General features: G+C 44.3%; 1 protein-coding gene across 2 annotated transcripts in view; it reads left to right on the top strand.

The window, feature by feature from the left end:
- The window catches only part of nlgn2a (neuroligin 2a), a 356,614-nt gene that overhangs the window by 274,521 nt on the left and 57,851 nt on the right, over nucleotides 1–24,242 (top strand). The window lies entirely within an intron of this gene.

The raw sequence follows: 24,242 nt of genomic DNA, 5'->3' as shown, positions 1-24,242 counted from the left end.
GGGATGTAAGTTCGATTGTCCACAGTTTCCATGTGTTTTTAAATGAGAGTTCCCTTTTGTGTGGGAATATAGAGTTGGAACTAAAAAAAAACAGACTATTGTGCAAGTTTGTTTGTTTCAGTAAAAGCTAAAGGAGCTCAAACCAAGTACTGAGATCATCAGTACACTTTTTCCGTCAGTCTGAAATCTCTCTATTTAAAATCTTTGTTTTATTGATTTCATGTAATATTCTAGTAGTCTGAGAGTTTAGGATGTGAGGTTTTCATCAGCTGTAAGCCGTGATCATCACAATTACAACAAAAAGGGTGAACTATCTGGCTGTGCGTGGAATGAGTCTACCTCATATGTTAGTTTCACCTTTTAGGTTGAATTATAGACATAAAGGACCTTTTGTGTCATATTATCATTTTTGAGTTTCATCTGTGTTCAAAAACGTCTTCTGGGTCCCATCTTTCTAAAAATCCCAGATGAGAAGTCATTTCCCAAATACTTGTGTAACTCGGGCGATAAACTAGCTCACTATTGTCCCCTGAAGTGTGAAGGTGTTGCCCCAAGAGTCAAACGTTGTCCAGTGATGTAAGACTTTTTAAAACTAGATTCACAATTTAGATCTAATTTTGGTTTCAGTCCACAGAAACTGTAAAGCTAAACCTGCAGTCGCCTTTTCCCCCGGAATAACATTCATGCTTTCTTGCTAAATAATAAATGTTCCACCACAGTAAATGTCAGCTAAGCTTTCCTGCCAGAGCTGCACCCCCTTCTGTAGCGAATGAAGGGTGTTGAAATTCACCAGCACTTAAGAAAATTGTTTTCCTTTACAAGTGATGCTAACAAAACTCCGTTTTACTGTTTCAGTGAACAGTTCTGCACCATAGCTTAGCGTTAGCATCGTGGCATGGCTAGCTGCTACAGGAAGCAGAAGTGAAGCTTGTGGGATTGTTTGTGATCTGTTGATTGATTTTATTTTCAGTTCCCTGCAAGCACCAGTGTGTGAAAAGCACCTTGACTCAGCTGTAAGACCCACATGACTGCCGGTATTTTGTAAAACATTAGTTCTGACTGAATTTGCCCACAGCTGCAGGAGTGCATGCACCTGGCCTGCAGCCAAACGTCCTCCAGCAGAAATTATGGCTCTTTGGAAAAGATTAATATTGTTTCTTTACTTACTCTACCCTTGACAATAAGTGGAGCACCTTCATGTGTACAAGAGGAACAACCTCCCTTTTTTTTCTTAAACCCTTAATTTGTTAAGGTGATAAACATCCTAACGCCGAGCTGCACCACAAGGTGGGCAGGAGAAGAGAGCCTCCTGAAAGGAGTGAGTAATGTGTCACAATCAGATTGTTATCAAACTAATTGGTGTCATCTGCAGCCATTACTGAAGGTAATACCACTGTTATCGTTCCATTTCCCATTTGTGTGGACGCTCTAAGTAGCAGATGCCACCAGAGTGATTGGTTCTGTACCTCTGGGAGGTGTCATCTTTCTATTTTTAATCCATCAGAGTAACGCTAGTTTGTTTTGTTCAATTAGCAAAACTTTTCTATTCAAATCTGATTTGTGTTAGTGGGTCTTACTTCTTTTTACATTTACTAAAACTGCCTACACACACACACACACACACACTACAACTCTTGCATCAACAACCATGAAACAAAAGTCTTTTTATTCTCATCAGATCATTTTTTACAACATTCGGCACAAAATGTTCTGGTCTGAGATTAGTTTCAGCATAGTGTAGCAGACCGTGTTTCAGAAAATTGGAGACGGTTCATTTAAAAAAAACAGCAACAAAAAAATGTGCAAACTCTGAAACGGGCCCTGTTTTTTTTAACCCGGTGGAGTAAAACAGCAGCTGAAACAAAAGTCAATTTTTAAGACAAACTAAAATGTTGTCAGACATGATGCATAACACAAAGCTGCAAGGTGACAGTTCTGTGGATCATCTAATAAGCCTTCTAAATTCACTTGATGGAGCTGAAAACTCGTTTATGACAGTGAGATGTGTGTTTATGGAGTTTTGTTCTTCTGCCTTTGAGGTAAAAGAAAATGAAAAATGTGCCATGAACTCCACGGAGTAAGCTTTCAACTTCCTCACCAAGAAAAAAGAAATGAAAAGTGTTTTGTTTTCCTTTTTTTTTTGTTCACTCTGGGTTCAAATATAGTGTGAGGGATTAACATTTGTGTTTTATTCAAACATCCCATACTTAGTGAAGTAGTTGGGTTGAAGTTGAGTGCATGCTTAAATGTTATAAAAGGACAGAAATCTGCTATAATAACCTACCAGTTAATGTGTTTTATAACAAATTAATGTGCGCCAAACCAAACACACAAAAAAAGCTAAGATTTAAAACGATGTAATCATATCTGTGTTTGAAGTTCCTTAAAACTGCAGAGTAGGAATTAAAATTATTACAAACCTGAAATCAGATGAGATGTTTTTTGTGCTTGAGTGGATATCTGGCGCCAGTGTTGGTGGTTTTGTCTGCATATCACCCAATTCAACTTCTGCATTTGGAAATAATGAAGGAAAACACATCTGCGGTTTTGCTGAAAGTAAATCAGCCCCTTAAATTAAATGTTGAGACCTACAGAACTTGTTTTTCTGAAGGAACATTTTCAGTTGGAATTTAAAAAACAAAACAATGAAAAGTAAAATGTCCTTGTAAGCAAGAAAAGGAGAATTGCTTAAAAATGATGTTTTCTAACCATCTTAGAATCCGTCTTAAACTGAAAACTTTGAACGTCTGGACCCATTTGAATCCTTACTCCCTATTTTTGTCACACACGTTGACTTGCAGAAATGAAGTTCCTAACCAGTTGAAGATGGAAATACACATAAGTCATAAATCCTGACCATAGTCACTGTATGTGGATTTAAAGGATTTTTTTCGGTCTGCTTTTTTTCTTTTTTAACTGGTAAAACCTTTAGCCCAACATTTAACCTGATACCACAAACAACACCCTGGACTGGTCCTGCAGTGGCACCCCCAAGGGGTGGCCAGGGGTGGCAATGGCCAGCATTAATAAATCATATTGATGTTCACTCAAACCATAAATTTATCTTATTTATCGAGGACATAAATGTAAAACCCAACAAAACGTTATACAATGAATAAGTATATATATATATAAATATATATATATATATATATATATATATATATATATATATATATATATATATATATATATATGTGTGTGTGTGTGTGTGTGTGTGTGTGTGTGTGTGTGTGTGTGTGTGTGTGTGTGTGTGTGTGTGTGTTTTGCTGCTCACCATTTAACCCTCCCACTGTCCTAATGGGTGTGACCCCGTGAGGAAAGTTGACCAGTGAGCAGGATTGATGGTTTATCCCTTGAGGTCCACGTGGCAGGGGTGAGGTGGTGCTCACTCCCCACCCCTGTCACGTGGACCCAAGGCATAAACCATCAATCCTGCTCAATGGTCAACTTTCCTCACGGGATCACACCCATTTAGAACAGTGGGAGGGTTAAAAACATTTATAATTCCATAGGGTTTTGTGAAGAGAGCTACAGGTGACTTCAAAAAAATTAAATTCTAAAATTAATCTTGAAATAACTTTTCAAATTACTGAAATTATTTATTTCAGATTTTTATTTTTATTTATTTTTCTCAAATTTGAGTTCATTGTATTGGATACATATTGTTTTTTAATTAGAAAGAATAAAATGGCAATGCAATGCGTCGCCACAGGCTCAACTCTCCACAAGGACCAATTTGGTGTTACACCCCAAAATTTCCTCTGGCCCTGTCCGTCCACCCTTATCACATTTTCCTGGGGGCAGCCCTGTAGTCCTGCAGTGTTACTGACAGCGAACAATCAGACAGATGTGGTACTTTTGTTCGAGCTGATGTCTCACTGGATCAATAACAAAACAAAGGGGTATTTGAACCAGCCAACACCTGGCAGAGTGTCCCTTTTATCTGCTCTTTCTGGGTCATGTCTCTGGTCTCTGTGTTCTGATGAAGTATCTGCCAGATGGAGTGCCCTTGTGACTACACCTCACTGCAGTCATGTTCAAAACAATCTGATTGTTATTCATGAGTGGAGCTTCTTTTTGGGGCTGATTTTCTTTGCCTACAGTTCAAATTAAATCTAATCTTCATACATGCTCTCTTCCTCTGGCACTCGCAGAGTACAGACGCTTCTGCTTTTCTCCCTTATCTTTTTTCCCAAGGCTCTTTGTCCTGTCTGCCCACAGAGCTCTTCTCTGCATTTCTTCTGAAAAACCCTATTTTTTAGAATGGATTTAATTAATTGGGCATTCAACGCGATTGACAAGATTTTTTCTACGATGAGAACGAAGGAGGGGGCTCCCGCTTGCCCGCAAGGGACACACGCAGCGGGATATATGCTCGATTCCTGGAGGGAGTGGAAGATCGTATGCCTCTCTCAGTTGTCCATTGAGGATGTTGAAGATGTATAGATGTTCAGCCTGATGATCACTGGATTTCTTCTGATTGAAGTGGGAGGATATCTGGTTTTCTGGAAATTTGGGAAGACGGGAGTGATTGGAGGGCGACCCGCACCCACAGAAAGCACCGTCCGTGTGGAGACTTCTCAGACTGGGACGTTACTCGAGGTGAATTGTAAGCTGGACAAGGGTTCTAGCTGCGTTACCGGTATTAGTGCGCAAAATGGATGTCATCTTGGAGAGGGTCACTGGACGGTGTGGAGATGTTTAAAACCTGAATTGGCTTCCCTGGAGGACTTGAATGATCAGTTACAGACTTCAAGGCAGAGAGGAAAATTATCTCTGCCTGACCCAAACAAAGTCTTGTTATCCGAATCTGACGCCATGGCAGCCTTGTGAATGCCAACAACAAAACCCCCCACGAAGGAATGCAGACAGATGCTGTGAAAACCCGACCTACCCCCCCGCCTTCGGATTGGTGGACTTCAGCCTGGCGAGGTCATCAACCTGCAGGTTTCAATGTGCTCTGCGCTCCTCCCAAGAGCTCCCTCCCACCTGTGGCTACAGTGGCTGAGCGCCATAGGGCTGTTCTCGGTGGGGAAACAGGATCCCAGCCCAACCCCCCCGCCTTCCTCTCTGTGTCTCATGTTGTGAATTGTTGATGTTCATGCTTATATGTTTGAGGCGTTTTTTTTTTTTTTTTTTTGCATAGTAAAGCTACGCCCTGCCGGGAGTAACTGTAGTATGCCTTTTTTCCTCCCCCAATTAATCCTCAGGTAATCCCCTTTTCATCTAATTAACGGTAGAGCGACTCTTGTTGCGAATGACCACAGTACCAATTCTTCTGTACTGAACCAATTGCCCCTCGGGGATGATTAAAGTTTTTTTGAATTTTTGAATTTTGAAATGACATAATATGTCTTTAACACGTGTTTACAGTAATCAGTCATTCTATGATTATGGTTTTCTCATAGAAAACTAGGATAGCATTTCTAAGCGTTGTGCCATTTTTGACAAACCAACTACTTTTAACCTGGTTAACGTTCTAAAAGTACATTTAGTTGAATATTTTTACACAAATGTCTCAGAAAGAGGAGAATTCGACCTGTGCACCTTAGAAATGTGTCATTTTGTTTCTTAAGTCACCTTTTAAGCAGTTCAAGACATTGAAAGTGCACATAAAGAGATGCATGATGGGAATATGCAGGGAAATTTGTTTTCTGTAGGAGTTTATCAGTGAGAGATTGAAAAGGGAATGCATGTTGTTGACTGTTGGTACCAAGAGTAGGAGAGTTGGGAAAACAAGAAAGCACATGCGAAGGATCTGAGTTGACAAGAATCAAAAAGACAGATCAACCAAGTGAAAGAGACACCAATCAACACCTCCTGATTGCCTCAGGTGTCCCCAGGGGTGAGAGGGATCTATGGGGAAAGGGAGATAACTGCTCGTCAACGAGTACAAAGGAGTGTCACATTCTCCAGCAGCTCATCGACTCGCTGGTCACTCGGGGGAACGAGGTGGTGTAGGATTTGATGTTCAGCTTTGTTCGGTTCTCAGTGCTAAATGAATGTTATGACATTCCTGCACCAGATGCACGTAATAGTGAATCTGTCGCAACGTCAATCATTCATCTGTACAGAATCGATCTAAATGTGTTAAAAAAAACACGAAATAGAAGGAAAGAGGAGGGTTTTATGTCAGGATTTCAGATTCTTCCAGACACGTAGGGTTGAGCATCACTTGGTTTTGAACAATTCCGATTCCCATTCCAATTCCTTGTTTCGATTCCTGTTCCTATCGATTCCCGATTCCGATTCATTCAACATATGACATGCTTTACATGACCTAGCTAACCATAGGTCCTACTTGATGAAATAATCTTAACTTCAACATGAATTTTAACTCTATGAACAACAGCATCACCTTCATTTAGACAGAAACATGTTTTGGAGAAAAACAGAAAAAGACTTGCAGCACAACCAGTGTGTTTGTTTCTGACCACAACCAAAGTCTGGAAGAAGCCTCTGGGATGAGAGGCTAAATGTCTCCAACATATCCAGAAACGTCCAGCTGTTTTCAGCTAAAAACTCTCAGGATGATCATGTCCAGGATGACTGAGAACTACACCTCCATGCTGCAGCAGCATTCAGTCAGAAAGGAAAGTGAAACTTAAATGTAGCTGGCTGCGTCTGACTGCTGATGCTCCGTGTGTGTTTTTATTTCTGCAGTGAGACAAACTCACCTCACACCAGCCAGAGTTTGTTCTTTAAAGCTTCTATTAAATCCACCTTGTTGACGCATTTGAACAAGTTTCCTCTACACTGCAGGAGTTAAAGTTTGGCAGACGCGTTTGTTTATATTTGGCCGCTGCGTGCGGGGTGGGAGGTGGGGGGACTCGTGCTGCACACAGACAACTGGTGTGGTCAGCTCTGAAAAGCGTTGATCACAATTTGCAGATCACGTTTATTTTTCGCGGAGCTCGGCCGCGGATTCCTCTTCCGTCGGCATTCTAGGAATCGAAATAAAAAACTTTGAACGATTCTGGGAAAAATGAACAATTGGAACCGGTTCCAATCGATGCTCGATGCCCAGCCCTAACACGTCTGTTTGAAAAAATGATGAACTGAAACAGATTCAGGGTCAGTTTTCACTTGGCTTCAAGGAATTATCTTTATCTGAACTTATCTCCTTATTCCAGAAAGCTCTTCTGTTACGTAAGCCAGCCATGAACATTGTGTCATAATTCAATGCTATGGATCACCATCCATGAACGAATGATGAATTGTGACAGTGTGACAATGCATGGGTGCATTAGGTACTTGAATTGTGAGTAGAGTAAAAAAAAGTAAGCTGTAACTTTAAAGAATTGAGCAATAAACACGTTGAAGGACACGTCCCTGCCCTTTAGCCCTATTCATACCGGACAAATACCCAACCACAATGTGGAGAATCAGATTCATTGTTGATAGTACTTGCAAGGACTTGGAGCAGCCTTCAGCTGTGCATCAGGAATGCAGTGGGTTCTCTGTAAGATAACATAATAGGTCCACGGTGGTTTTCAGCAATCACTAAACTTTCTCAGCAAAGTTGGGGCGCTTTATCACACCGTAGCGTGCAGAGGTCCTGGATGGCATGGCTTTGTCTTTAGAAAGTGAAGCAGGACTGGCTATGTGCATAATCTATGACTGCATCACTTCTGTGTGTTGTCTTAGGATGGAAAACATCTTCTAGGGTGTATCTGCATCCTTTAGAGAGTCCTACTAAGGTGAGGCAAGAACATAGTTGTAGATGTGCATGCTAGGATATCTGTGGGAACTTAATTTAAAGTTCATGGGCAGAAAAATGCATCTTGAAAATGAAGGAAGTAGCAAGAGAGTCTTCAGAGGATAGCTGTGCCATGACTGCCTTCAGCATAGAAAGGCATTTTCCTAATTTGCTTCAAACCTGGGAAACCACAGTCTAATAGGTTATGAAGGTCATGGAGAGCGTAGTGTGGTTGGTCACCCTTAGTGAAGGAAGTAAGGCGTTTCCTTTTGCCGTAGTGAAAACACCTTCAAGAAAAGGTAGGTTAGAAGGCTGCTTTTACACATGCAACCTCATGACTGCTGCTCTGGTGAAGGATTCACAGTCCAGTAACCCGCTTCACCTCACGCCAAAAAACAGCTTAAGGCTTCAAAAACATTAATATGCGAAACTTTAATCATACCCGTTCTGTGTGAAAGGCAGAGACATGCAGCAAGGTGCTTCTGAATCAAAGTCCATTCATCTGTAACATGAGTTGGTGCACTGAAGAGAAAAGATCGACCCAATTATGTACCTGCTGATTACTTAGCCTTTGAATCAAGCTCTGAAAACTTTATCTCTCTCACACCGTCTCCGGCTCCCTGTTCCTCGTGTGTCTCATCACAGCTAGGCTGTGATGCTGGTCTCTGTTGATCGTAACATGACAGATCAGTGCCCTGAAACCTCTTCTTTCCTCACACTCATGTTCTGTGTTCCCTCCACCGCCTCCATTGCATCCTCTCAAGGTTGATGATGAATAACGAATGTATCTAATTAATATCCTCATCTCTCTAACCTCAACAGTTTACAGAACCAAGGCTTCAGCAGAAAGGGAAGTCAAGGAAAACTGTTGCTTTGTTGTTTACCCTGATGGCATTTGGTAAATAACCATCCCATTAATAGAGTGAGTCACCCAAAGACTATGAGTAATGTCCTCGAAAAGGAGAACGAACTTTAATGGAGTTGTGTTGGTTGGATCGCTGGATAGAAACTCAAGGTTCCAGTTGAAATTAAAAAGAACACCCTCTCTGGTGATAATTAACGGTCAACTTCAGGTCTTCTTCAAACATGTTTCAGTCATTAGCAAAAGCCTTGAATGCAGTTTTATGCAAGGCCAGGCTGCCATCTTGTTTATTTTCTTCATAGAAAGTATCTCAAGGTTTAGTCAAGGTTTACTGATGGTACCTGCTCTGAGTTCTCCATGTCTGAGTTGATGGGGAAGTTAGGCTATGGGAAACAGTTCATAACCAAAACAATGAGATCCAAGACACAAACATATGGAACAAGTTCCATCAATTGATTGGCCTCACAATTAGAGGGTAGTAGGAGTTATTTTCCAGGGCCAGCCTGGAGTAGAGCTTCTGCTTCTTAGCCAGTTGCGGAGGTTCAGACATCACACCAACTACTTGATTCCTTCTGGATGTTTTCCAATCGCATCCCACTGGAAGTCTGAGCACTTGCTGGTAGAACTAAATGTTTTCTTTGACCTGGAAAGGTCTTGAGGTTCTCTGGGAGGAGCTAAAGGTCACTGGGGAGAAGGGTGTCTCCTGGAGCCATTGCCCCAGCATGGACGGTCATAACGTAGGCTGTAATGTGCTCTGGTATTGTTTTTATCACTGCAGAATACCATGATAGCCGTTTCTGATGTGGAAGACCAAAATAAAATTTAATGGGAACATTTTTATGATAACATCCATTATTCTATCAATCTGAAATGAATTTTCCTCCACATGATGGCCGGACGCTGAACTAATGTCCGGTATTATCTCCGTTTGGGTCGTTTCAAACCTCGCTGCATCCTCACAGTGTGTCTTTGGAGGAATGGGGTCACATTCTGCCGTGCGGATATATTAAGAATATTTATTTCATGACCTTTTCTGCCTGTGGAACCAGGGAAGAATGGCTGTTACCGTGGTAACAGCTAATGGCTGGTAATAAACTCAAAAACCCCTTTCAGTATTAGTCACTCTGTATGGATTATAGGTCTACTGATGGCGTTAATGGAAGAGTTAATGTCCCGTACGGTTTCACACTGAACCAACAGTTTAAATTATTTGGTTTTACTTCATCATTTTCATTTATATTCAACACAGCTGATCATCAAAGTGAAGAATCCCTGCGTTGCCCTGGCAGCTGTTTCCCTAAACTCCGACTGTGAGCTTACTTTGAGATGAAACTTTTGTTTTTGGAGCAGTTGACCTCGCCTCTTTTTGTTTCAACGACCTTCAAACTGACGAGCAGAGGGCACTGATTTCATTAGTCGTGCTACGGGTGGAGTGTGTGCATGTTTGTGTGCACGTGTGTATAAATGTTAATGGCGTATAAAATAGAAGGATGGCTAAATGAAAGCTGTGTGAAATGTCAGCTGCACACATGATTGTGTGTGCGCGCGTGTGTGTGTGTGTGTGCGTGTGTGTGTGTGTGTGTGTGTGCGCGCGTGTGTGTGTGTGTGTGTGTGTGTGTGTGTGTGTGTGTGTGTGTGTGTGTGTGTGTGTGTGTGTGTGTGTGTGTGTGTGTGTGTGTGTGTGTGTGTGTGTGTGTGTGTGTGCCTATTTCAATCTTCATTATTACCCCCCCTCCCCACTTGCTGTCTGTCGCTCATGCTCTCACTTAGCAATTATAACCTCCATTAATTATGAATCCGGCCCCGGATGAACCGGGTGCAGCGACTGCCTCCGTCGACTCAGCCGGACAGATTCCTGAGCTTGTTGACGTCGCCCGCAGAAGCGCCGCTGCTTTTTATGATTCTCCATTCAGGTTGCTGCCAATGTGAGGAGAGAAGAGGAGAGGAGCGATGCAGGGAGGAAGAAAAGGAGGTGCGGCAGGGACGAGGAGAGAGTTTATGGTGTTCTAATTATTGCACATTATTAGTAATGATAATAATATTTGCTCCGAGAGGAGAGTTTGTTTGCCCCTAGCCTCGCCCAGTGTTTCATTTCACAGAACAGAGTGATGATGAATTAGTAGATGTTTTTCCAACGGCTCATTGACTGACATGTGACACACGCTTCCTCTCTTTGCTGCTCTCCTCCGTTCTCTCAGTCTATAATCAGACGAGCTGAGCCACATTAGCATCAGATACCGGTTATTTAAACCCAGGAGTGAGAGAAAGTAAAGCACAGACCTGCTGGAAGTTAATAAAAAAAAAGAAACATTTGGGACTAGTTATTTTTGCTTCATCACATTTAGTTTTCCCCCATGATTTTATGTGTTATGAGTGTGACTGTATGAGTTTAGTTGTGATTTTATTTTGTAACAAGAAGTATTAAAGGTGTAGAGCACTGAAAAAAACATGGATATCTCTGATTGTAATTAGGCACTCTTGAGTTTTTCATGCAGACTGAACATGAAAACTGTCTCCTACAACAACAGACGGCAAAATGCAAGGATTTGAAGATCCTCTTATCTATGTCACACTGTGATTTTGCATTCTTGGCCTTGCCCATCTTGGCTTGCACCCGCCCACATTAAGGCTTTTTTTTACAGCAAATAACAAAAGCCTCAAAGCCAAATGCAAAGTTTAGAATCAGCATTTTAGTGGCTGAATATGCTGTTAGGCAATCAGAAGCGAGGTGTGTGCATATCATTCATAAATATGAGCAATCCTGCTGTTTTCAGCCCACCTCTGCACAAACAAACGTCTGCATCTCAGAACAGAAGTAACGTAACTTTTTATTACTCATAAGGCATTGATTTACAACAAAGAATACTGCAAATGTTTTGAATAAGCAAGTAAGCCACACCTTTAGCAGTTTTCTGGCTTGCTTTTAGCACCCCCTACTGTCCATTAGTGAAAGTAAAGGCAAACGTATCTCCTCGCTGTGTGTCATCTTTTTAACACCTTAATCTAACTGCTGGAATTATTATAATACCTTCCTTATTGTCTAAAGGAGCGGTTCATCACTAAAATAAACAAATCAGCTGTATTCATGATCTTAAACATGCAGGAAATGTGCTGGAAGCAGACTGCGGCACCAGGTATGTCAGCTCCACATTACTAAACTCAGCAGGTGGCTCGGCAGTCTGAAGTTGCAAGTGTAATATTTTGGCCGCAGGAGGCAGCAGGGTCTGATTGGCCTTTCATTAATCCTGCAACGAGTCATTTTAGGACACACTGGCTCCAGAAAATGATTGGGAAAAAAAAGAAAAAATTTGCATTGCAAATTAAATTTTCATCTCTAAAATGTAAAGGTTATTTTAAATAAAATAAGATTTCTATGTTTGACCACAACATGCTTTGAAACAGTAAAATGAACTGTGAATATGTACAAATTACACATTTTTCCTCCCTTTTTATAAATGCATGAAAGACAAAAGTACGCCTTCTGAGTCGGAATACTAAAACGTTTCTGCTAATGATGAAAAACAGTAAAAGTTCAACAAAACCCATCTTTTTTTTAATTCAACTATTTTCAGATGAGCTGTTCCTTTTCCCCCCTAATTCCAGAGAGAAGTATTGTTACTAAACACTAAAGTTTGCACATCAGGTCTATTTGTATGTCGTTAGAGTATAAATAAAAATATAAACACAAGCTGGAACAACTCTACCTTCACGGTTTCTCTTCTCCTGCGACACCAGACTGGTGGTTCCGCAGCGAACTGTTTAGGTCTGATGAAGCCTCTGTTCGAAGGATCTTTCATGGCGGTTAAAACGAAGAGTCGGAGTACCCGGCCCGGAGGGTTACCGGGGTCCCACCCTGGAGCCAAGCCTGGGGTTGGGGCCCGTGAGCGAGCGCCTGGTGGCCGGGCTTTCGCCCATGGGGCCCGGCCGGGCCCAGCCCGAACCGGATACATGGGCTCGTCCAACTGTGGACCCACCACCCGCAGGAGGAACATGAAGGGTCCGGTGCAATGCGAATCGGGTGGCAGACCAAGGCGGGAGCCTTGGCGGTCCAATCCCCGGACAAGAAAACTAGTTTTTGGGACATGGAACGTCACCTCGCTGACGGGGAAGGAGCCGGAGCTTGTGGCAGAGGTTGAGCGGTACCGGCTAGATATAGTCGGACTCACCTCGACACATTGCATTGGCTCTGGAACCCGAGACCTGGAGAGGGGTTGGACACTCTACTTTGCTGGAGTTGCTCCGGGTGAGAGGCGGAGGGCTGGGGTTGGCTTTTTGTTAGCCCCGAGACTCTCTGCCTGTGTGTTGGGGTTTACCCCGGGAGACAAGAGGGTAGCTTCCTTGCGCCTTCGGTTCGGGGAACGGGTCCTGACTGTTGTTTGTGCTTATGGGCCAAATATCAGTTCAGAGTACCTACCCTTTTTGGAGTCCCTGGGACGAGTGCTAGATAGTGCTCCATCAGGGGACTCCATTGTCCTGCTGGGGGACTTCAATGCTCACGTGGGCAATGACAGCTTGACCTGGAGGGGTGTGATTGGGAGGAACGGCCCACCTAATCTGAACTCGAGTGGTGTTTTGTTATTGGACTTCTGTGCAAGCCGCAGTTTGGCCATAACGAACACCATGTTCGAACATAAGGATGCCCATCGGTACACTTGGTACCAGGGCAGCCTAGGTCACAGGTCGATGATAGATTTTGTAGTCGTATCATCTGACCTGCGGCCGTATGTTTTGGACACCAGAGTGAAGAGAGGGGCGGAGCTGTCAACTGATCACCACCTGGTGGTGAGTTGGATCAGATGGCAAGGGAACATGCCGCGTAGACCTGGCAGACCCAAACGCATAGTGAGGGTCTGCTGGGAACGCCTGGCAGAAGAACCTGTCAAGACGGTCTTCAACTCCCACCTCCGGCAGAGCTTTGACCACGTCCCGAGAGCAGTGGGGGACATTGAGTCCGAGTGGGCCTTGTTCCACTCTGCGATTGTCGAGGCGGCTGTTGCTAGCTGTGGTCGTAAGGTGGCCGGTGCCAGTCGTGGTGGCAACCCCCGTACCCGCTGGTGGACACCAGAGGTTCGGGGAGCCGTCAGGCTGGAGAAGGAGGCCTACAGGGCGTGGCTGGTCTGTGGGTCTCCGGAGGCAGCAGACAGGTACCGGATAGCCAAGCGGGGTGCAGCAGTGGCAGTTGCCGAGGCAAAATCTCGGGCGTGGGAGGAGTTTGGTGAGGCCATGGAGAAAGACTATCGATCGGCTCCAAAGAGGTTCTGGCAAACTGTCCGGCGCCTCAGGAGAGGAAGGCAGCAACTCGCTCACACTGTTTATAGTGGGGATGGGGAGCTGCTGACGTCAACTGAGGCTATAGTCGGACGGTGGAAGGAATACTTTGAGGAGCTCCTCAATCCCACCAATGCGCATTCCGAGGAGGAACCAGAGCTGGGAGGCCTGGGGATGGACTGTCCGATCTCGGGGGCAGAAGTTGCTGAGGTAGTCAAACAACTACACAGCGGCGGAGCCCCGGGGGCGGATGAGGTTCGTCCTGGGTATCTCAAGGCTATGGATGTTGTAGGGCTGTCATGGTTGACACGTCTCTACAACATTGCGTGGTCATCGGGGGCAGTTCCTAGGGAGTGGCAGACCGGGGTGGTGGTCCCCATCTTTAAGAAGGGTGACCTGAGGGTGTGTTCCAACTATAGGGGGATCACACTCCTCAGCCTCCCTGGAAAGGTCTACGCCAAGGTACTGGAGAGGAGGGTCCGATCGATAGTTGAATCTCAGATAGAGGAGGAGCAATGTGGTTTTCGTCCTGGCCGTGGAACTGTGGACCAGCTCTATACCCTTGCAAGGGTGATGGAGGGGGCATGGGAGTTTGCCCAAGCAATCCACATGTGCTTTGTGGATTTGGAGAAGGCTTATGACCGTGTCCCCAGGGGCATCCTGTGGGGGACGCTCCAGGAGTATGGGGTGGGTGGCTTTCTGTTAAGGGCCATTCAGTCCCTTTACCAGAGGAGCGTGAGTTTGGTCCGCATAGCCGGTAGTAAGTCGGACCTGTTCCCAGTGAGGGTTGGACTCCGCCAGGGCTGCCCTTTGTCACCGGTTCTGTTCATCACTTTTATGGACAGAATTTCTAGACGCAGCCGTGGTGTGGAGTGTGTCGAGTTTGGTGGCAGGAGAATCTCGTCTCTGCTTTTTGCGGATGATGTGGTCCTCCTAGCTTCATCCAGCTCTGACCTTCAGCTCTTGCTGGGTAGGTTCGCGGCCGAATGTGAAGCGGCTGGGATGAGGATCAGCACCTCCAAATCTGAGACCATGGTTCTCGACCGGAAAAGGGTGGCTTGCCACCTCCGAGTCGGGGGAGAGGTCCTACCTCAAGTGGAGGAGTTTAAGTATCTCGGGGTCTTGTTCACGAGTGAGGGTAGGAGGGATCGGGAGATCGACAGGCGGATTGGTTCGGCGTCTGCAGTGATGCGGACGCTGAGCCGATCTGTCGTGGGGAAGAGGGAGCTGAGCCAGAAAGCCAGGCTCTCGATTTACCGGTCGATCTACGTCCCAATCCTCACCTATGGTCATGAGCTTTGGGTAATGACCGAAAGAACGAGATCGCGGATACAAGCGGCCGAAATGAGTTTCCTCCGTAGGGTGGCCGGGCTCAGCCTTAGAGATAGGGTGAGGAGCTCGGACATTCGGGAGGGACTCGGAGTAGAACCGCTGCTCCTCCAGATCGAAAGGAGCCAGTTGAGGTGGTTTGGGCATCTGGTCAGGATGCCTCCTGGACGCCTCCCCGGGGAGGTGTTTCGGGCATGTCCTGCCGGCAGAAGGCCCCCGGGTCGACCCAGGACACGTTGGAGAGGTTACATCTCCAATCTGGTCCGGGAACGCCTTGGGGTCCTGCCGGAGGAGCTGGTGGACAAGGCCGGGGAGAGGACGGCCTGGAGCTCCCTAATTGGGATGCTGCCCCCGCGACCCTGACCCGGATAAGCGGAGGAAGACGAAGACGAAGACGAAGACGAAGAAGCCTCTGTTAATGAGACATTGTTGTTGTTTTTGCTTTTTAGTCGCCTCCTGACAGCTCCCCTCATTACCCGACCTTCTGTCACTAGTTCACATCTTTCCTCCTGAACCCTCTCTCCTTCCCCCTCATCTCCTGAGGCTTCTGTCTTTGTGCGTTTTTTAATTTTGCCACCTCAGACCTCCTCTCTGACCTGCTCCGACCAATGTGGTGATCCGAAGCAGCAGACAGATTGGGGTGATAAAAGCAGTTAACACCTTTAGTTTCAGTGCTTCATCTCAGCCCAAACAAAAGGTTGTTTAACAAGAGGAGCATGAGTGGCTCTCGTCCGCTCTAAACAGGTTTGATTTATTCATCTTTCAGCGTTATTTTGTTGACTTAAGACCGTTTTGTAGCAGTAGAAGCAGCACAAACATGCCTCATTCAGCCCTTTACCTCAGCTAAGTGCCTCCACTGTGCCATCTATAGTCACATCCTGGTGAGACTTGAGTTTTTTCTGGAGGATTTTACACAAATCTCACTTTTTGCATCCTGTTACATGGCCGTATAAGTCTACTGCTTTTATAAACACCACAAACTTACATAAAACGCATGCATCCATTTTCTGTGAGAGTCTGGTGTCAGGTATGCTTCCATGAGCCGTTTGGACAAAGTCCGTGATTGTGACATCACAACATGGAAAATGAGCATGGAACCACTTATTACAACCCCAGGTGGCTTTGCTAGATGTGAGAAGAAGGGTGTAAAATAAGGAGGCGAGGGAGAGGTGTAAATAAGGTCAAATGGGTTTATTTTGGTCTCAAAAGTAGCTATCTGGACCCACACAAACACTGATCGGAGCACTGGTGATCTGCTCCCTTTTTAAAGGCGCTACTCTTTAAATGTGATCCGGGTAATTCAGATCCAGAGAGGAGCTGTCCAAGGTGCTGCATGCTCAGAGCTGTGCTTGGCTGAAAGCAGGAGTAGCCAAAGCAGCCATAACACCCCTGTTGAAAACGCTGTTAAAGTCGATGCAGAAAACTTTTAAAAAAACATGAAAATTTAAATGTAGTGCAAAATTCAGAAAATTATGCCTAATAATTGTTCTTAAGGATGGAATTTCCTCCATCTACCTTCAAGCTGCAGTCCAATTTTCTCACCAACTCTTTGAGGCAGCTGTTAGCATGTTATTAGCAAGTCTAACTGTGTGTCGGTTCATTTTTACCATTTAAACTTTGATGTTGTTTTCTGTAAAACACGAAACAGTCTCACTCTCCATCCTGGCCTCACAACTCGCAGCATTTCATCCGAACCTGTCGTGGATTAAAGCACAATATTAACGGATGTCGTTACATTACCAACAGATGGCCAGGCTATCATTAGCATTTTAATCAATGTGTGTGTCTGCAGCTGAAAGCCATCCCAGCGTGGGCCAGATTCACCCACCCGACGCCGCCGAGCCACCTGATTTTTCAGCAGCAGGATCACACCTTTTAGAGCCGATCCAGCTCAGGAAATCGTTTTCCAGGCAGGACATGAATAAATAATCTGTCACTCAGTGTTTTTGTCGCCGGAGCTGGTCTGAGTAAAAACCGCTGGTGTGATCCTGAGCTACAGGACTGTTTATCTGAGCAAGGTGGATGCCCGCGTTAATCCTATTGAACATGCCAGTCATTGCATTTTATCAGCGCTAACATACCAACACGACAGCTAATCCTTCTCTTGTGCTAATGGGAATCTGGATGCACATTAGCTTGGTGCAAACGTCCAGTAACATGAAGATGGCTTAATGCTTTTTCTCTCAAAAACAGACCCGTACACCACCTCCAGTTCTGGTCAGAGGACGGTGGTATTTAATGGAGCTTTTTTTTCCCCTCTTTGCTCTTATCGACGCTTCTGCAGACACTCCGGTATTCCTGCCAGGAAAACAATGAGAACACCAATCTTTTTGTCGAGATGAGTACCCTGCATTTCCACCAAATCCCCCTGAAAATAACCCACACTGTACTCACACCTCCCCATTGTTATCTCCTTCCTGTCTCACCTCCATCCCACTCTCCTCCTCGCTGCCCACCCTGCCTTTTGGCAGCACCTCCGCAGCTTGATGCGGTCAAGACGTGCTCGAGATTGGCTTATCTGGAGATGATGGAGGCAGGAGTCGAGTGATGGAGGTCGAGAGGGGGGGATGGGGTGTGACCTGCTGTTAGAGGAGGTGGAGAGGACCAGATCGATGTGCAGGTTTGGCCTCTAGAGCGTGAACCAATTGAGTTTATAGGTTTTAATGACGTCAAACTTCACATGAATCATCATCGCTGAAGACATAAACACAATTCATCTTAGAGCTTTTCAGTAAAACAGTCCCCAAACACACGCTCACCTTTCATTTCTGCCATCAGACTCTCCTAACATGGACGCTGTCATTAGAGCATGATTAATTTCCTCTCAGCGGCCAGTACAAATCTTAATCTCCCCCTTACACCCGTCGCTGGGACACACTACGACTAATTTCCAGAATTACACACACACGCTCTATGTTTTGCATAATTTTCTGATAGCAAATTCACCATTTGTGAAATCTTTACCTTGCGGTTGAGTTTGTGTGTGTTTGTGGGGCGCTTGAGCCACCATCAGATAGAGGAAGAGTGTTTTAGTGGTCTTTTGCAGCAGTGTGGAAGTGAGAATGAGCGTGGAGTGTGTGAGTCCTGCCAGTGGCCAGTTTTAACAACTTTGAGTGAATAAACTCTCTTTAATTACAAGCTTTGATTAGATAACCACAATCAATCTGCTTCCGTTCGGTCCCAAAGGCTTCAGCATTCGACTTTTATTGCTGTTCATCAAAAGTCCGGTAAAAAATCCAAACACATGCCCCAACTTTCTCTCTTTCTGCTCTAGTTCCTTTGCCATTCCTCCTCTCGCACTTTCCATCTCTTATTTTCTCTCCCCTGGTTTTTCTTTGCAGACCAATCAATCCCGTATTCCATCTTTAATTCAGTCTATCATAATTTTCTCATTACAATCAGAGAGTGATTGGATTCTGGGGGTAAATTAGAGTTTCTGAGAGGTAATTAGGCGACTAATAACTCCAAGTTCTGACATGTTGGATAGAAGGATGGATGGAGGGACTTTGAATTTTTCATCTGGGAGAGTGAGAAGGAGAAGAACGATGGAAAACTCTTCTGAGAACACTCGAATAAATCAGTTATGAGCTAACGTTTGTCTTTGATTGCAAGTGAGAAAGATAAGAGTGTAGATTTGAGGAGTGTTTGTGGAACAGGAGGGATATTTTTCAGAGCTTTCTGTTGCTTTCTGATACAATGATGCAAAAAATAAATTGTTTTAACAAAATTTACTCACGGGCTGCAGCCATGATTCAAACCTTTTACTCTCCTGCTCCGATGCAACGGTGCTACCAACAGCACCACCATGCAGTCCACGTACATAACTGGACATATGGCTCTGAAAATGTGCACCAAAACTAAATAAGACGCTTAAAATAAAAGGAAACAAAACACAGAGAGCGCAATAAAAGCTTAACTCGCTTTAAGCCTCGGCACTGACGCTAGTTCATTTGTTGAGTCATCAAGTAGCATCTGTCACATCTTCTCAGCACAAACGGGGTCTGTCTCCTTTTTCGTTGTGATAACTGCAGCTTTGTCTCGTTCAGCACAAGGAAACACGGCGACAGCAAGGTGTGACGAGCTGTTGAACCAGGACGGTCTGCATGGATCAGAGAACATTAATGCTTTGTTGACTGATGGAGAGTTAACACTGATGTTAATGAAAGCCAGGAGGGTCTGACCAACTGAAAAGATAATTATGATACAACCGACATTGTGTAGTTATATGTAAACACGAGGTACTGAGGCTACATTTTACTACATCTCTTTTGTTAACCCACTGGAGCTTTTCTAACGTTTGGGTTATTTCATCCACCCCCCTTATACAGAAAACATTCATGCATTTATATGCAGGAGTGGGTTAGCTCAGTGTCTGCTTCAAGTGGTACATAAGGAAAGTGAAAAACAATGAATTCCTACTTATGTTTGAGGCATGAGCCTTGAACGCTTTACACAAGATCAGTCATTTAGTAGGGGCCTACATAGACTCAGAATGGCCCTTTCTGTTAAAGTGAGAACATTTCAGTGGGATCTGATCATTTCCATCCTGCTCTCATATTCTTCTTAGTGGTTGCCATTTCTCACTACTTGGGTGGTCATTAGGGTGAGGGCTGGGGTTAGGGTTAGTTTTCCTTTTGCATATATGATGCTGCAGCACAGATGCATGAATTACGATCCCAGATCAAGATCAAGTTGTGCTTTAGTGTATGGTTAGAGTAACCAAATTTGCAAAAGTAGGATTTATTGAAGAGATGAATTGACCTGTAGCCCTTGTACACAGAAGAAGCAAGTATGCATGTAAGAAGCTAGAGCAACAGGAAAATCCTCTGTGCTTATCCTGCTCGACTTATCGGCTGCAATTGACACTGTCAACCATGGCTTCCTTTTGTCCACACTCTCTAGCATGGGCATCACAGAGGAAGCACATGCCTGGCTTGAATCATACCTCACAGAACGATCATTCAGTGTATCTTGGCTTGGACAATCCTCTACTGTGCACCATCTTGCCACAGGAGTCCTCCAGGGCTCTGTACTAGGACCTCTTCTCTTTGCCATATACACCACCTCACTGGGTGAGATCATTCGATCACATGGCTTCTCCTACCACTGCTATGCAGACGACACCCAGCTCTATCTGTCATTTCCACCGGACGAGCACACTGTCTCTGCACGAATATCAAACTGTCTCTCTGACATATCAAAATGGATGAAATCCCACCATCTCCAACTCAACCTCTCCAAAACTGAACTACTTGTCATCCCAGCAAAACCAACCATACAGCACAATATCTCAATCCAAAATGACTTCCTATCTCAGGCTCCTTCAAAGGCAGTTCGAAATCTGGGTGTTGTGATTGATGAACACCTGACCTTTAAAGATCATGTTGCCTCTGTTGCTTGTTCATGTCGCTTTACGCTGTATAACATACGAAAGATCAGACCATACCTAACACAACATGCCACCCAGCTCCTGGTGCAATCCACTGTCATCTCCCGCCTCGATTACTGCAATGCCCTTCTAACTGGTCTTCCGGCCTGTACTGTGAGACCTCTTCAAATGGTCCAGAATGCAGCAGCGTGTCTGGTCTTCAATCAGCCAAAAAGAGCACACGTCACCCCTCTGTTCATTGAGCTCCACTGGCTACCGCTAGCAGCACGCATCAAATTCAAATTGCTAACACTAGCATACAAAGTCCGAGATGGTACGGCTCCCATCTACCTGAATCCTCTTGCAAAGGCTTGCGTCTCGGCCCGGCCGCTCCAGTCATCACAGGATCGTCGGCTAGCAGTGCCTACACCACGCTCAGGACAATCCAGACTCTTCTCATGCATCGTTCCACAAATGTGGAATGACCTACCAAGCACTACCAGAACAGGGGCTGCCTTTTCGACTTTCAAGAAACTCCTGAAGACCCTGCTCTTCAGAGAACATCTTCTAAACTAGCACCCTCCCTGCGCCCGTCCCCCCTCTCTTCTGTCCACTCTTTGTTCCCTCCTCTCCATGATGCCTCACTGCCACCTACGACTGACTGGAAATTGGTTGTTGTTCTTGTTGTTGTTGTTGTTATTGTTGTTGTTAGCCTCAAGGGCAACATGCCGATTATCACTTGTAAGTCGCTTTGGACAAAAGTGTCTGCTAAATACATAAACATAAACATGTTTTTGACATTTTTACAGCTAATTCTAACTGATGGGTAACTTTTCAGAGTTTTATTTAATGAATCGATGTGATGATGTTCTGAAAAAAAATCTAAATGGTCACATTTAAGATGACTCTAGGCTGTAGATTGTTTTTAACACCACCAGTAGCAATGCAAAGTCAAACGCAGATGAAATGAGCACCTCCTAGTGGCCAGCTGCAGTTGAAGTGTCATGCCCCACACCTTCTATGTAAACAAACAGACATTTTCTGACTAAAATATTTTTTCTAGGTGTTGAATATTGTTTATCGTTGTTGTTTTTTTTTTTTTTTTTTGTTGCTTCTGCATGTTCAATTACTCATTTCTCGTATACGTTCAGCTGTAAATTGGGTATTTGATGCTTAAACACCACCATGATTATGTGCAGGTGACTTTCAGTCGCACCTCCTGAGGCTGCAGACGCTGGTTCTAAAAGTACATGTCAGCGCCTGTTAATTGGATGCTATGGCTTGAACAGAAGTAGATGAGTGCATGCTGCAGATGAATGTTGATGCGTAAAGCAAAAGGCCAGCAGCAGCCTGAATGCAAGTTTATCTGTGCTTATCCATTCAGCTTCTCGGTGGGGCTAAATGTAGGATTTCCTGCTACAATAATCACCCATTAAATACACTGATGAGTCATCCACTGAGGTAAAATCTGATGGCCTCAGACACATAAGCATAAAAGTTCATGCATAGCTTCCAGTGCATCCTGTCAGCTCAGTAAACATTAGCCTGTTTACCAGCTGCTTCTGCACATGTGTGTGTGTGGGATCAGTGAGCTCTAAGGCCACAGCTTCAGCGTGTAGCTCTGCAGAATGTCTCCCAGGTGTCCTCTGGGATGTATTGTATAGTGGCTGTTGCAGTTGCGTGCCTCCTCTGGCCTCAGGTGTGTGTGTGTCCTGGCCAGCGGAGCACGTGATTAGCCAACACTGCCGGCCATCCATCTTGGTCGGTGGGGGAGGGGTGAGATCGACAACAGAGCGAGCTTAGGGTGTCAGGGTGCGACTGCGTTTCTGTCCGTGCACTGACCAAACACACACACACACACACACACACACACACACACACACACACACACCAGCAGCAGCAACTCATACCCTGCAGGTTAATAGCTTTGATTTCTGTTCACTCCATCTACCAATCTGTCTGTCTTTCCGTGCCTCCCTGTCTCCTGCAGTGTCCTCAAATGTCTACCGTCTCTTCCTCTCGATATTCCCACTTCTTTTAAATTTCTCCATTTGTTTTCTCGGTTTTTACATCTTGCGTAGCCTCACTGGAGTTTCTCTTCCCTGTCTCTGTAGCAAAACCTCTTTAACCATCAAAGATTTTGACACGTCGTCAAAACCTTTTTGCACCTGCAAAGCTGATGAGCAAACAGTTCCTGCAGAAACAAAGCTAATATTGTTAGACTCCTTAAGAGTCCGCTAGACGCACGGTTCCATCCAGCTGTTGTGACCCGAGACATATCTGGACTGAAGAGTCGGTACCACGGTATCCTACAGTCCTCCAGTGCCAGAGGTCAGCAGACCCCTGCGATTTTTGGATCCACCGAGAGGATCTCTCCAAAACGGGTGAAGTAGACATGACAGATTGCGTCTGATGTTCTTCTGATGATAAGAACTTTATAGCTTAGAGCAAACCAAATTCTTTTCACCAGAACTCAGCTTATTGTGATAAGGAAGCTCTGACTGACATCACATTCACACATAGGATCCTTCATCACATTTAGTTACATCCACTCACAGTAAATGCTTAGTTAATTAGTCATGTTTTAAATTGTTTGTAAAATAAATTCTTACTTTTATAAACCTGACTCTTTCTTGAAATAACACGAAGTGTGGTTGATCACTGAAAAAGCAAAGAACCTACATCTTCTGAATTAAATCCTCCAACCTTCTGAATAATTACAATAAAGACCTAGCAGGTTAATATTTTATATTTATAAGAATATTACATCTTCCTGGTCATAACAAATAACAATCATCGATTTGCCTACGCTACATCTCTTTCTGATGTCTATGTCTCACCTGGAGAGTGTCTTGCATATGCATGAAGGACGTGGCAAAGTGCTGCCCTCAGCACAAAAACACAGCCAGACTTCCAGAGCTTTAGGTCTGTAGGAGAAGACGATGCAGGGAAGAGGAAGAAAACATACAGAGAAAAGGATACAGAGTGTAGAGAGAGAAACTTTGACAGTTAGACGGGTTTGAGAGAAATTTTTCGCATGCAAAATAAAAAAATGATGTGTTTTTATTCCTCTCATTACTCTAGTGTCGTTATTACAGCTTTTACTCTAAGTTGTGCCGATTTAAGATGCTTGTTGGTGAGAAGAGATTACTGAGTAAGGTTTTAATGGCTTTATGTGAATATTTATTTGGCTGTGAAGTCTCAGAAGATGCAGAATCTTGTTAACACTCATTCCATCTTCATCTCTCTCAGCAGAGCAATGTCAGACATAAGGATATAAGTGCAAGTGTATAACAATTCCATTATTCCTTCTAAACTTACACACACACACACAGAGAGAGAGAGAGAGAGAGAGAGAGAGAGAGAGAGAGAGAGAGAGAAATGTTCCAAATGTTGAATAATAGTGCAGATATCCCTAAAAGCCACAAGCAGTAATGGTTTCTTTTTACTCGTGTTTCTTTCTTTTATTTTTATTTTTTTAGATTCTGATTTTATAGCTGAATGCAACCCAGGCTGTTCTCTCTCCAAAGGCTAGTCACATACTATGTGTGCTTTGAAAGTAAAGAGGAGAGGAAGTAGAGCATGAAACAAGTTGGAGAGGCTTGTGTTTGTGTTTGAAAGAGAGAGGAAGAAAAGCCGAAGCAATGAGTGACAGAGAGGGGAATAAACAGAAAGAAGAGTGGCCTAAACCTGTAAAAGTGAAACTATTTTAC

The sequence above is a fragment of the Nothobranchius furzeri genome, chromosome 2 (assembly GCF_043380555.1).
Source record: "Nothobranchius furzeri strain GRZ-AD chromosome 2, NfurGRZ-RIMD1, whole genome shotgun sequence".
Taxonomy (NCBI): Eukaryota; Metazoa; Chordata; class Actinopteri; order Cyprinodontiformes; family Nothobranchiidae; genus Nothobranchius; species Nothobranchius furzeri.
The sequence above is the reverse complement of the archived record's forward strand: the minus strand, read 5'-3'. Positions and strand labels throughout refer to the sequence as shown.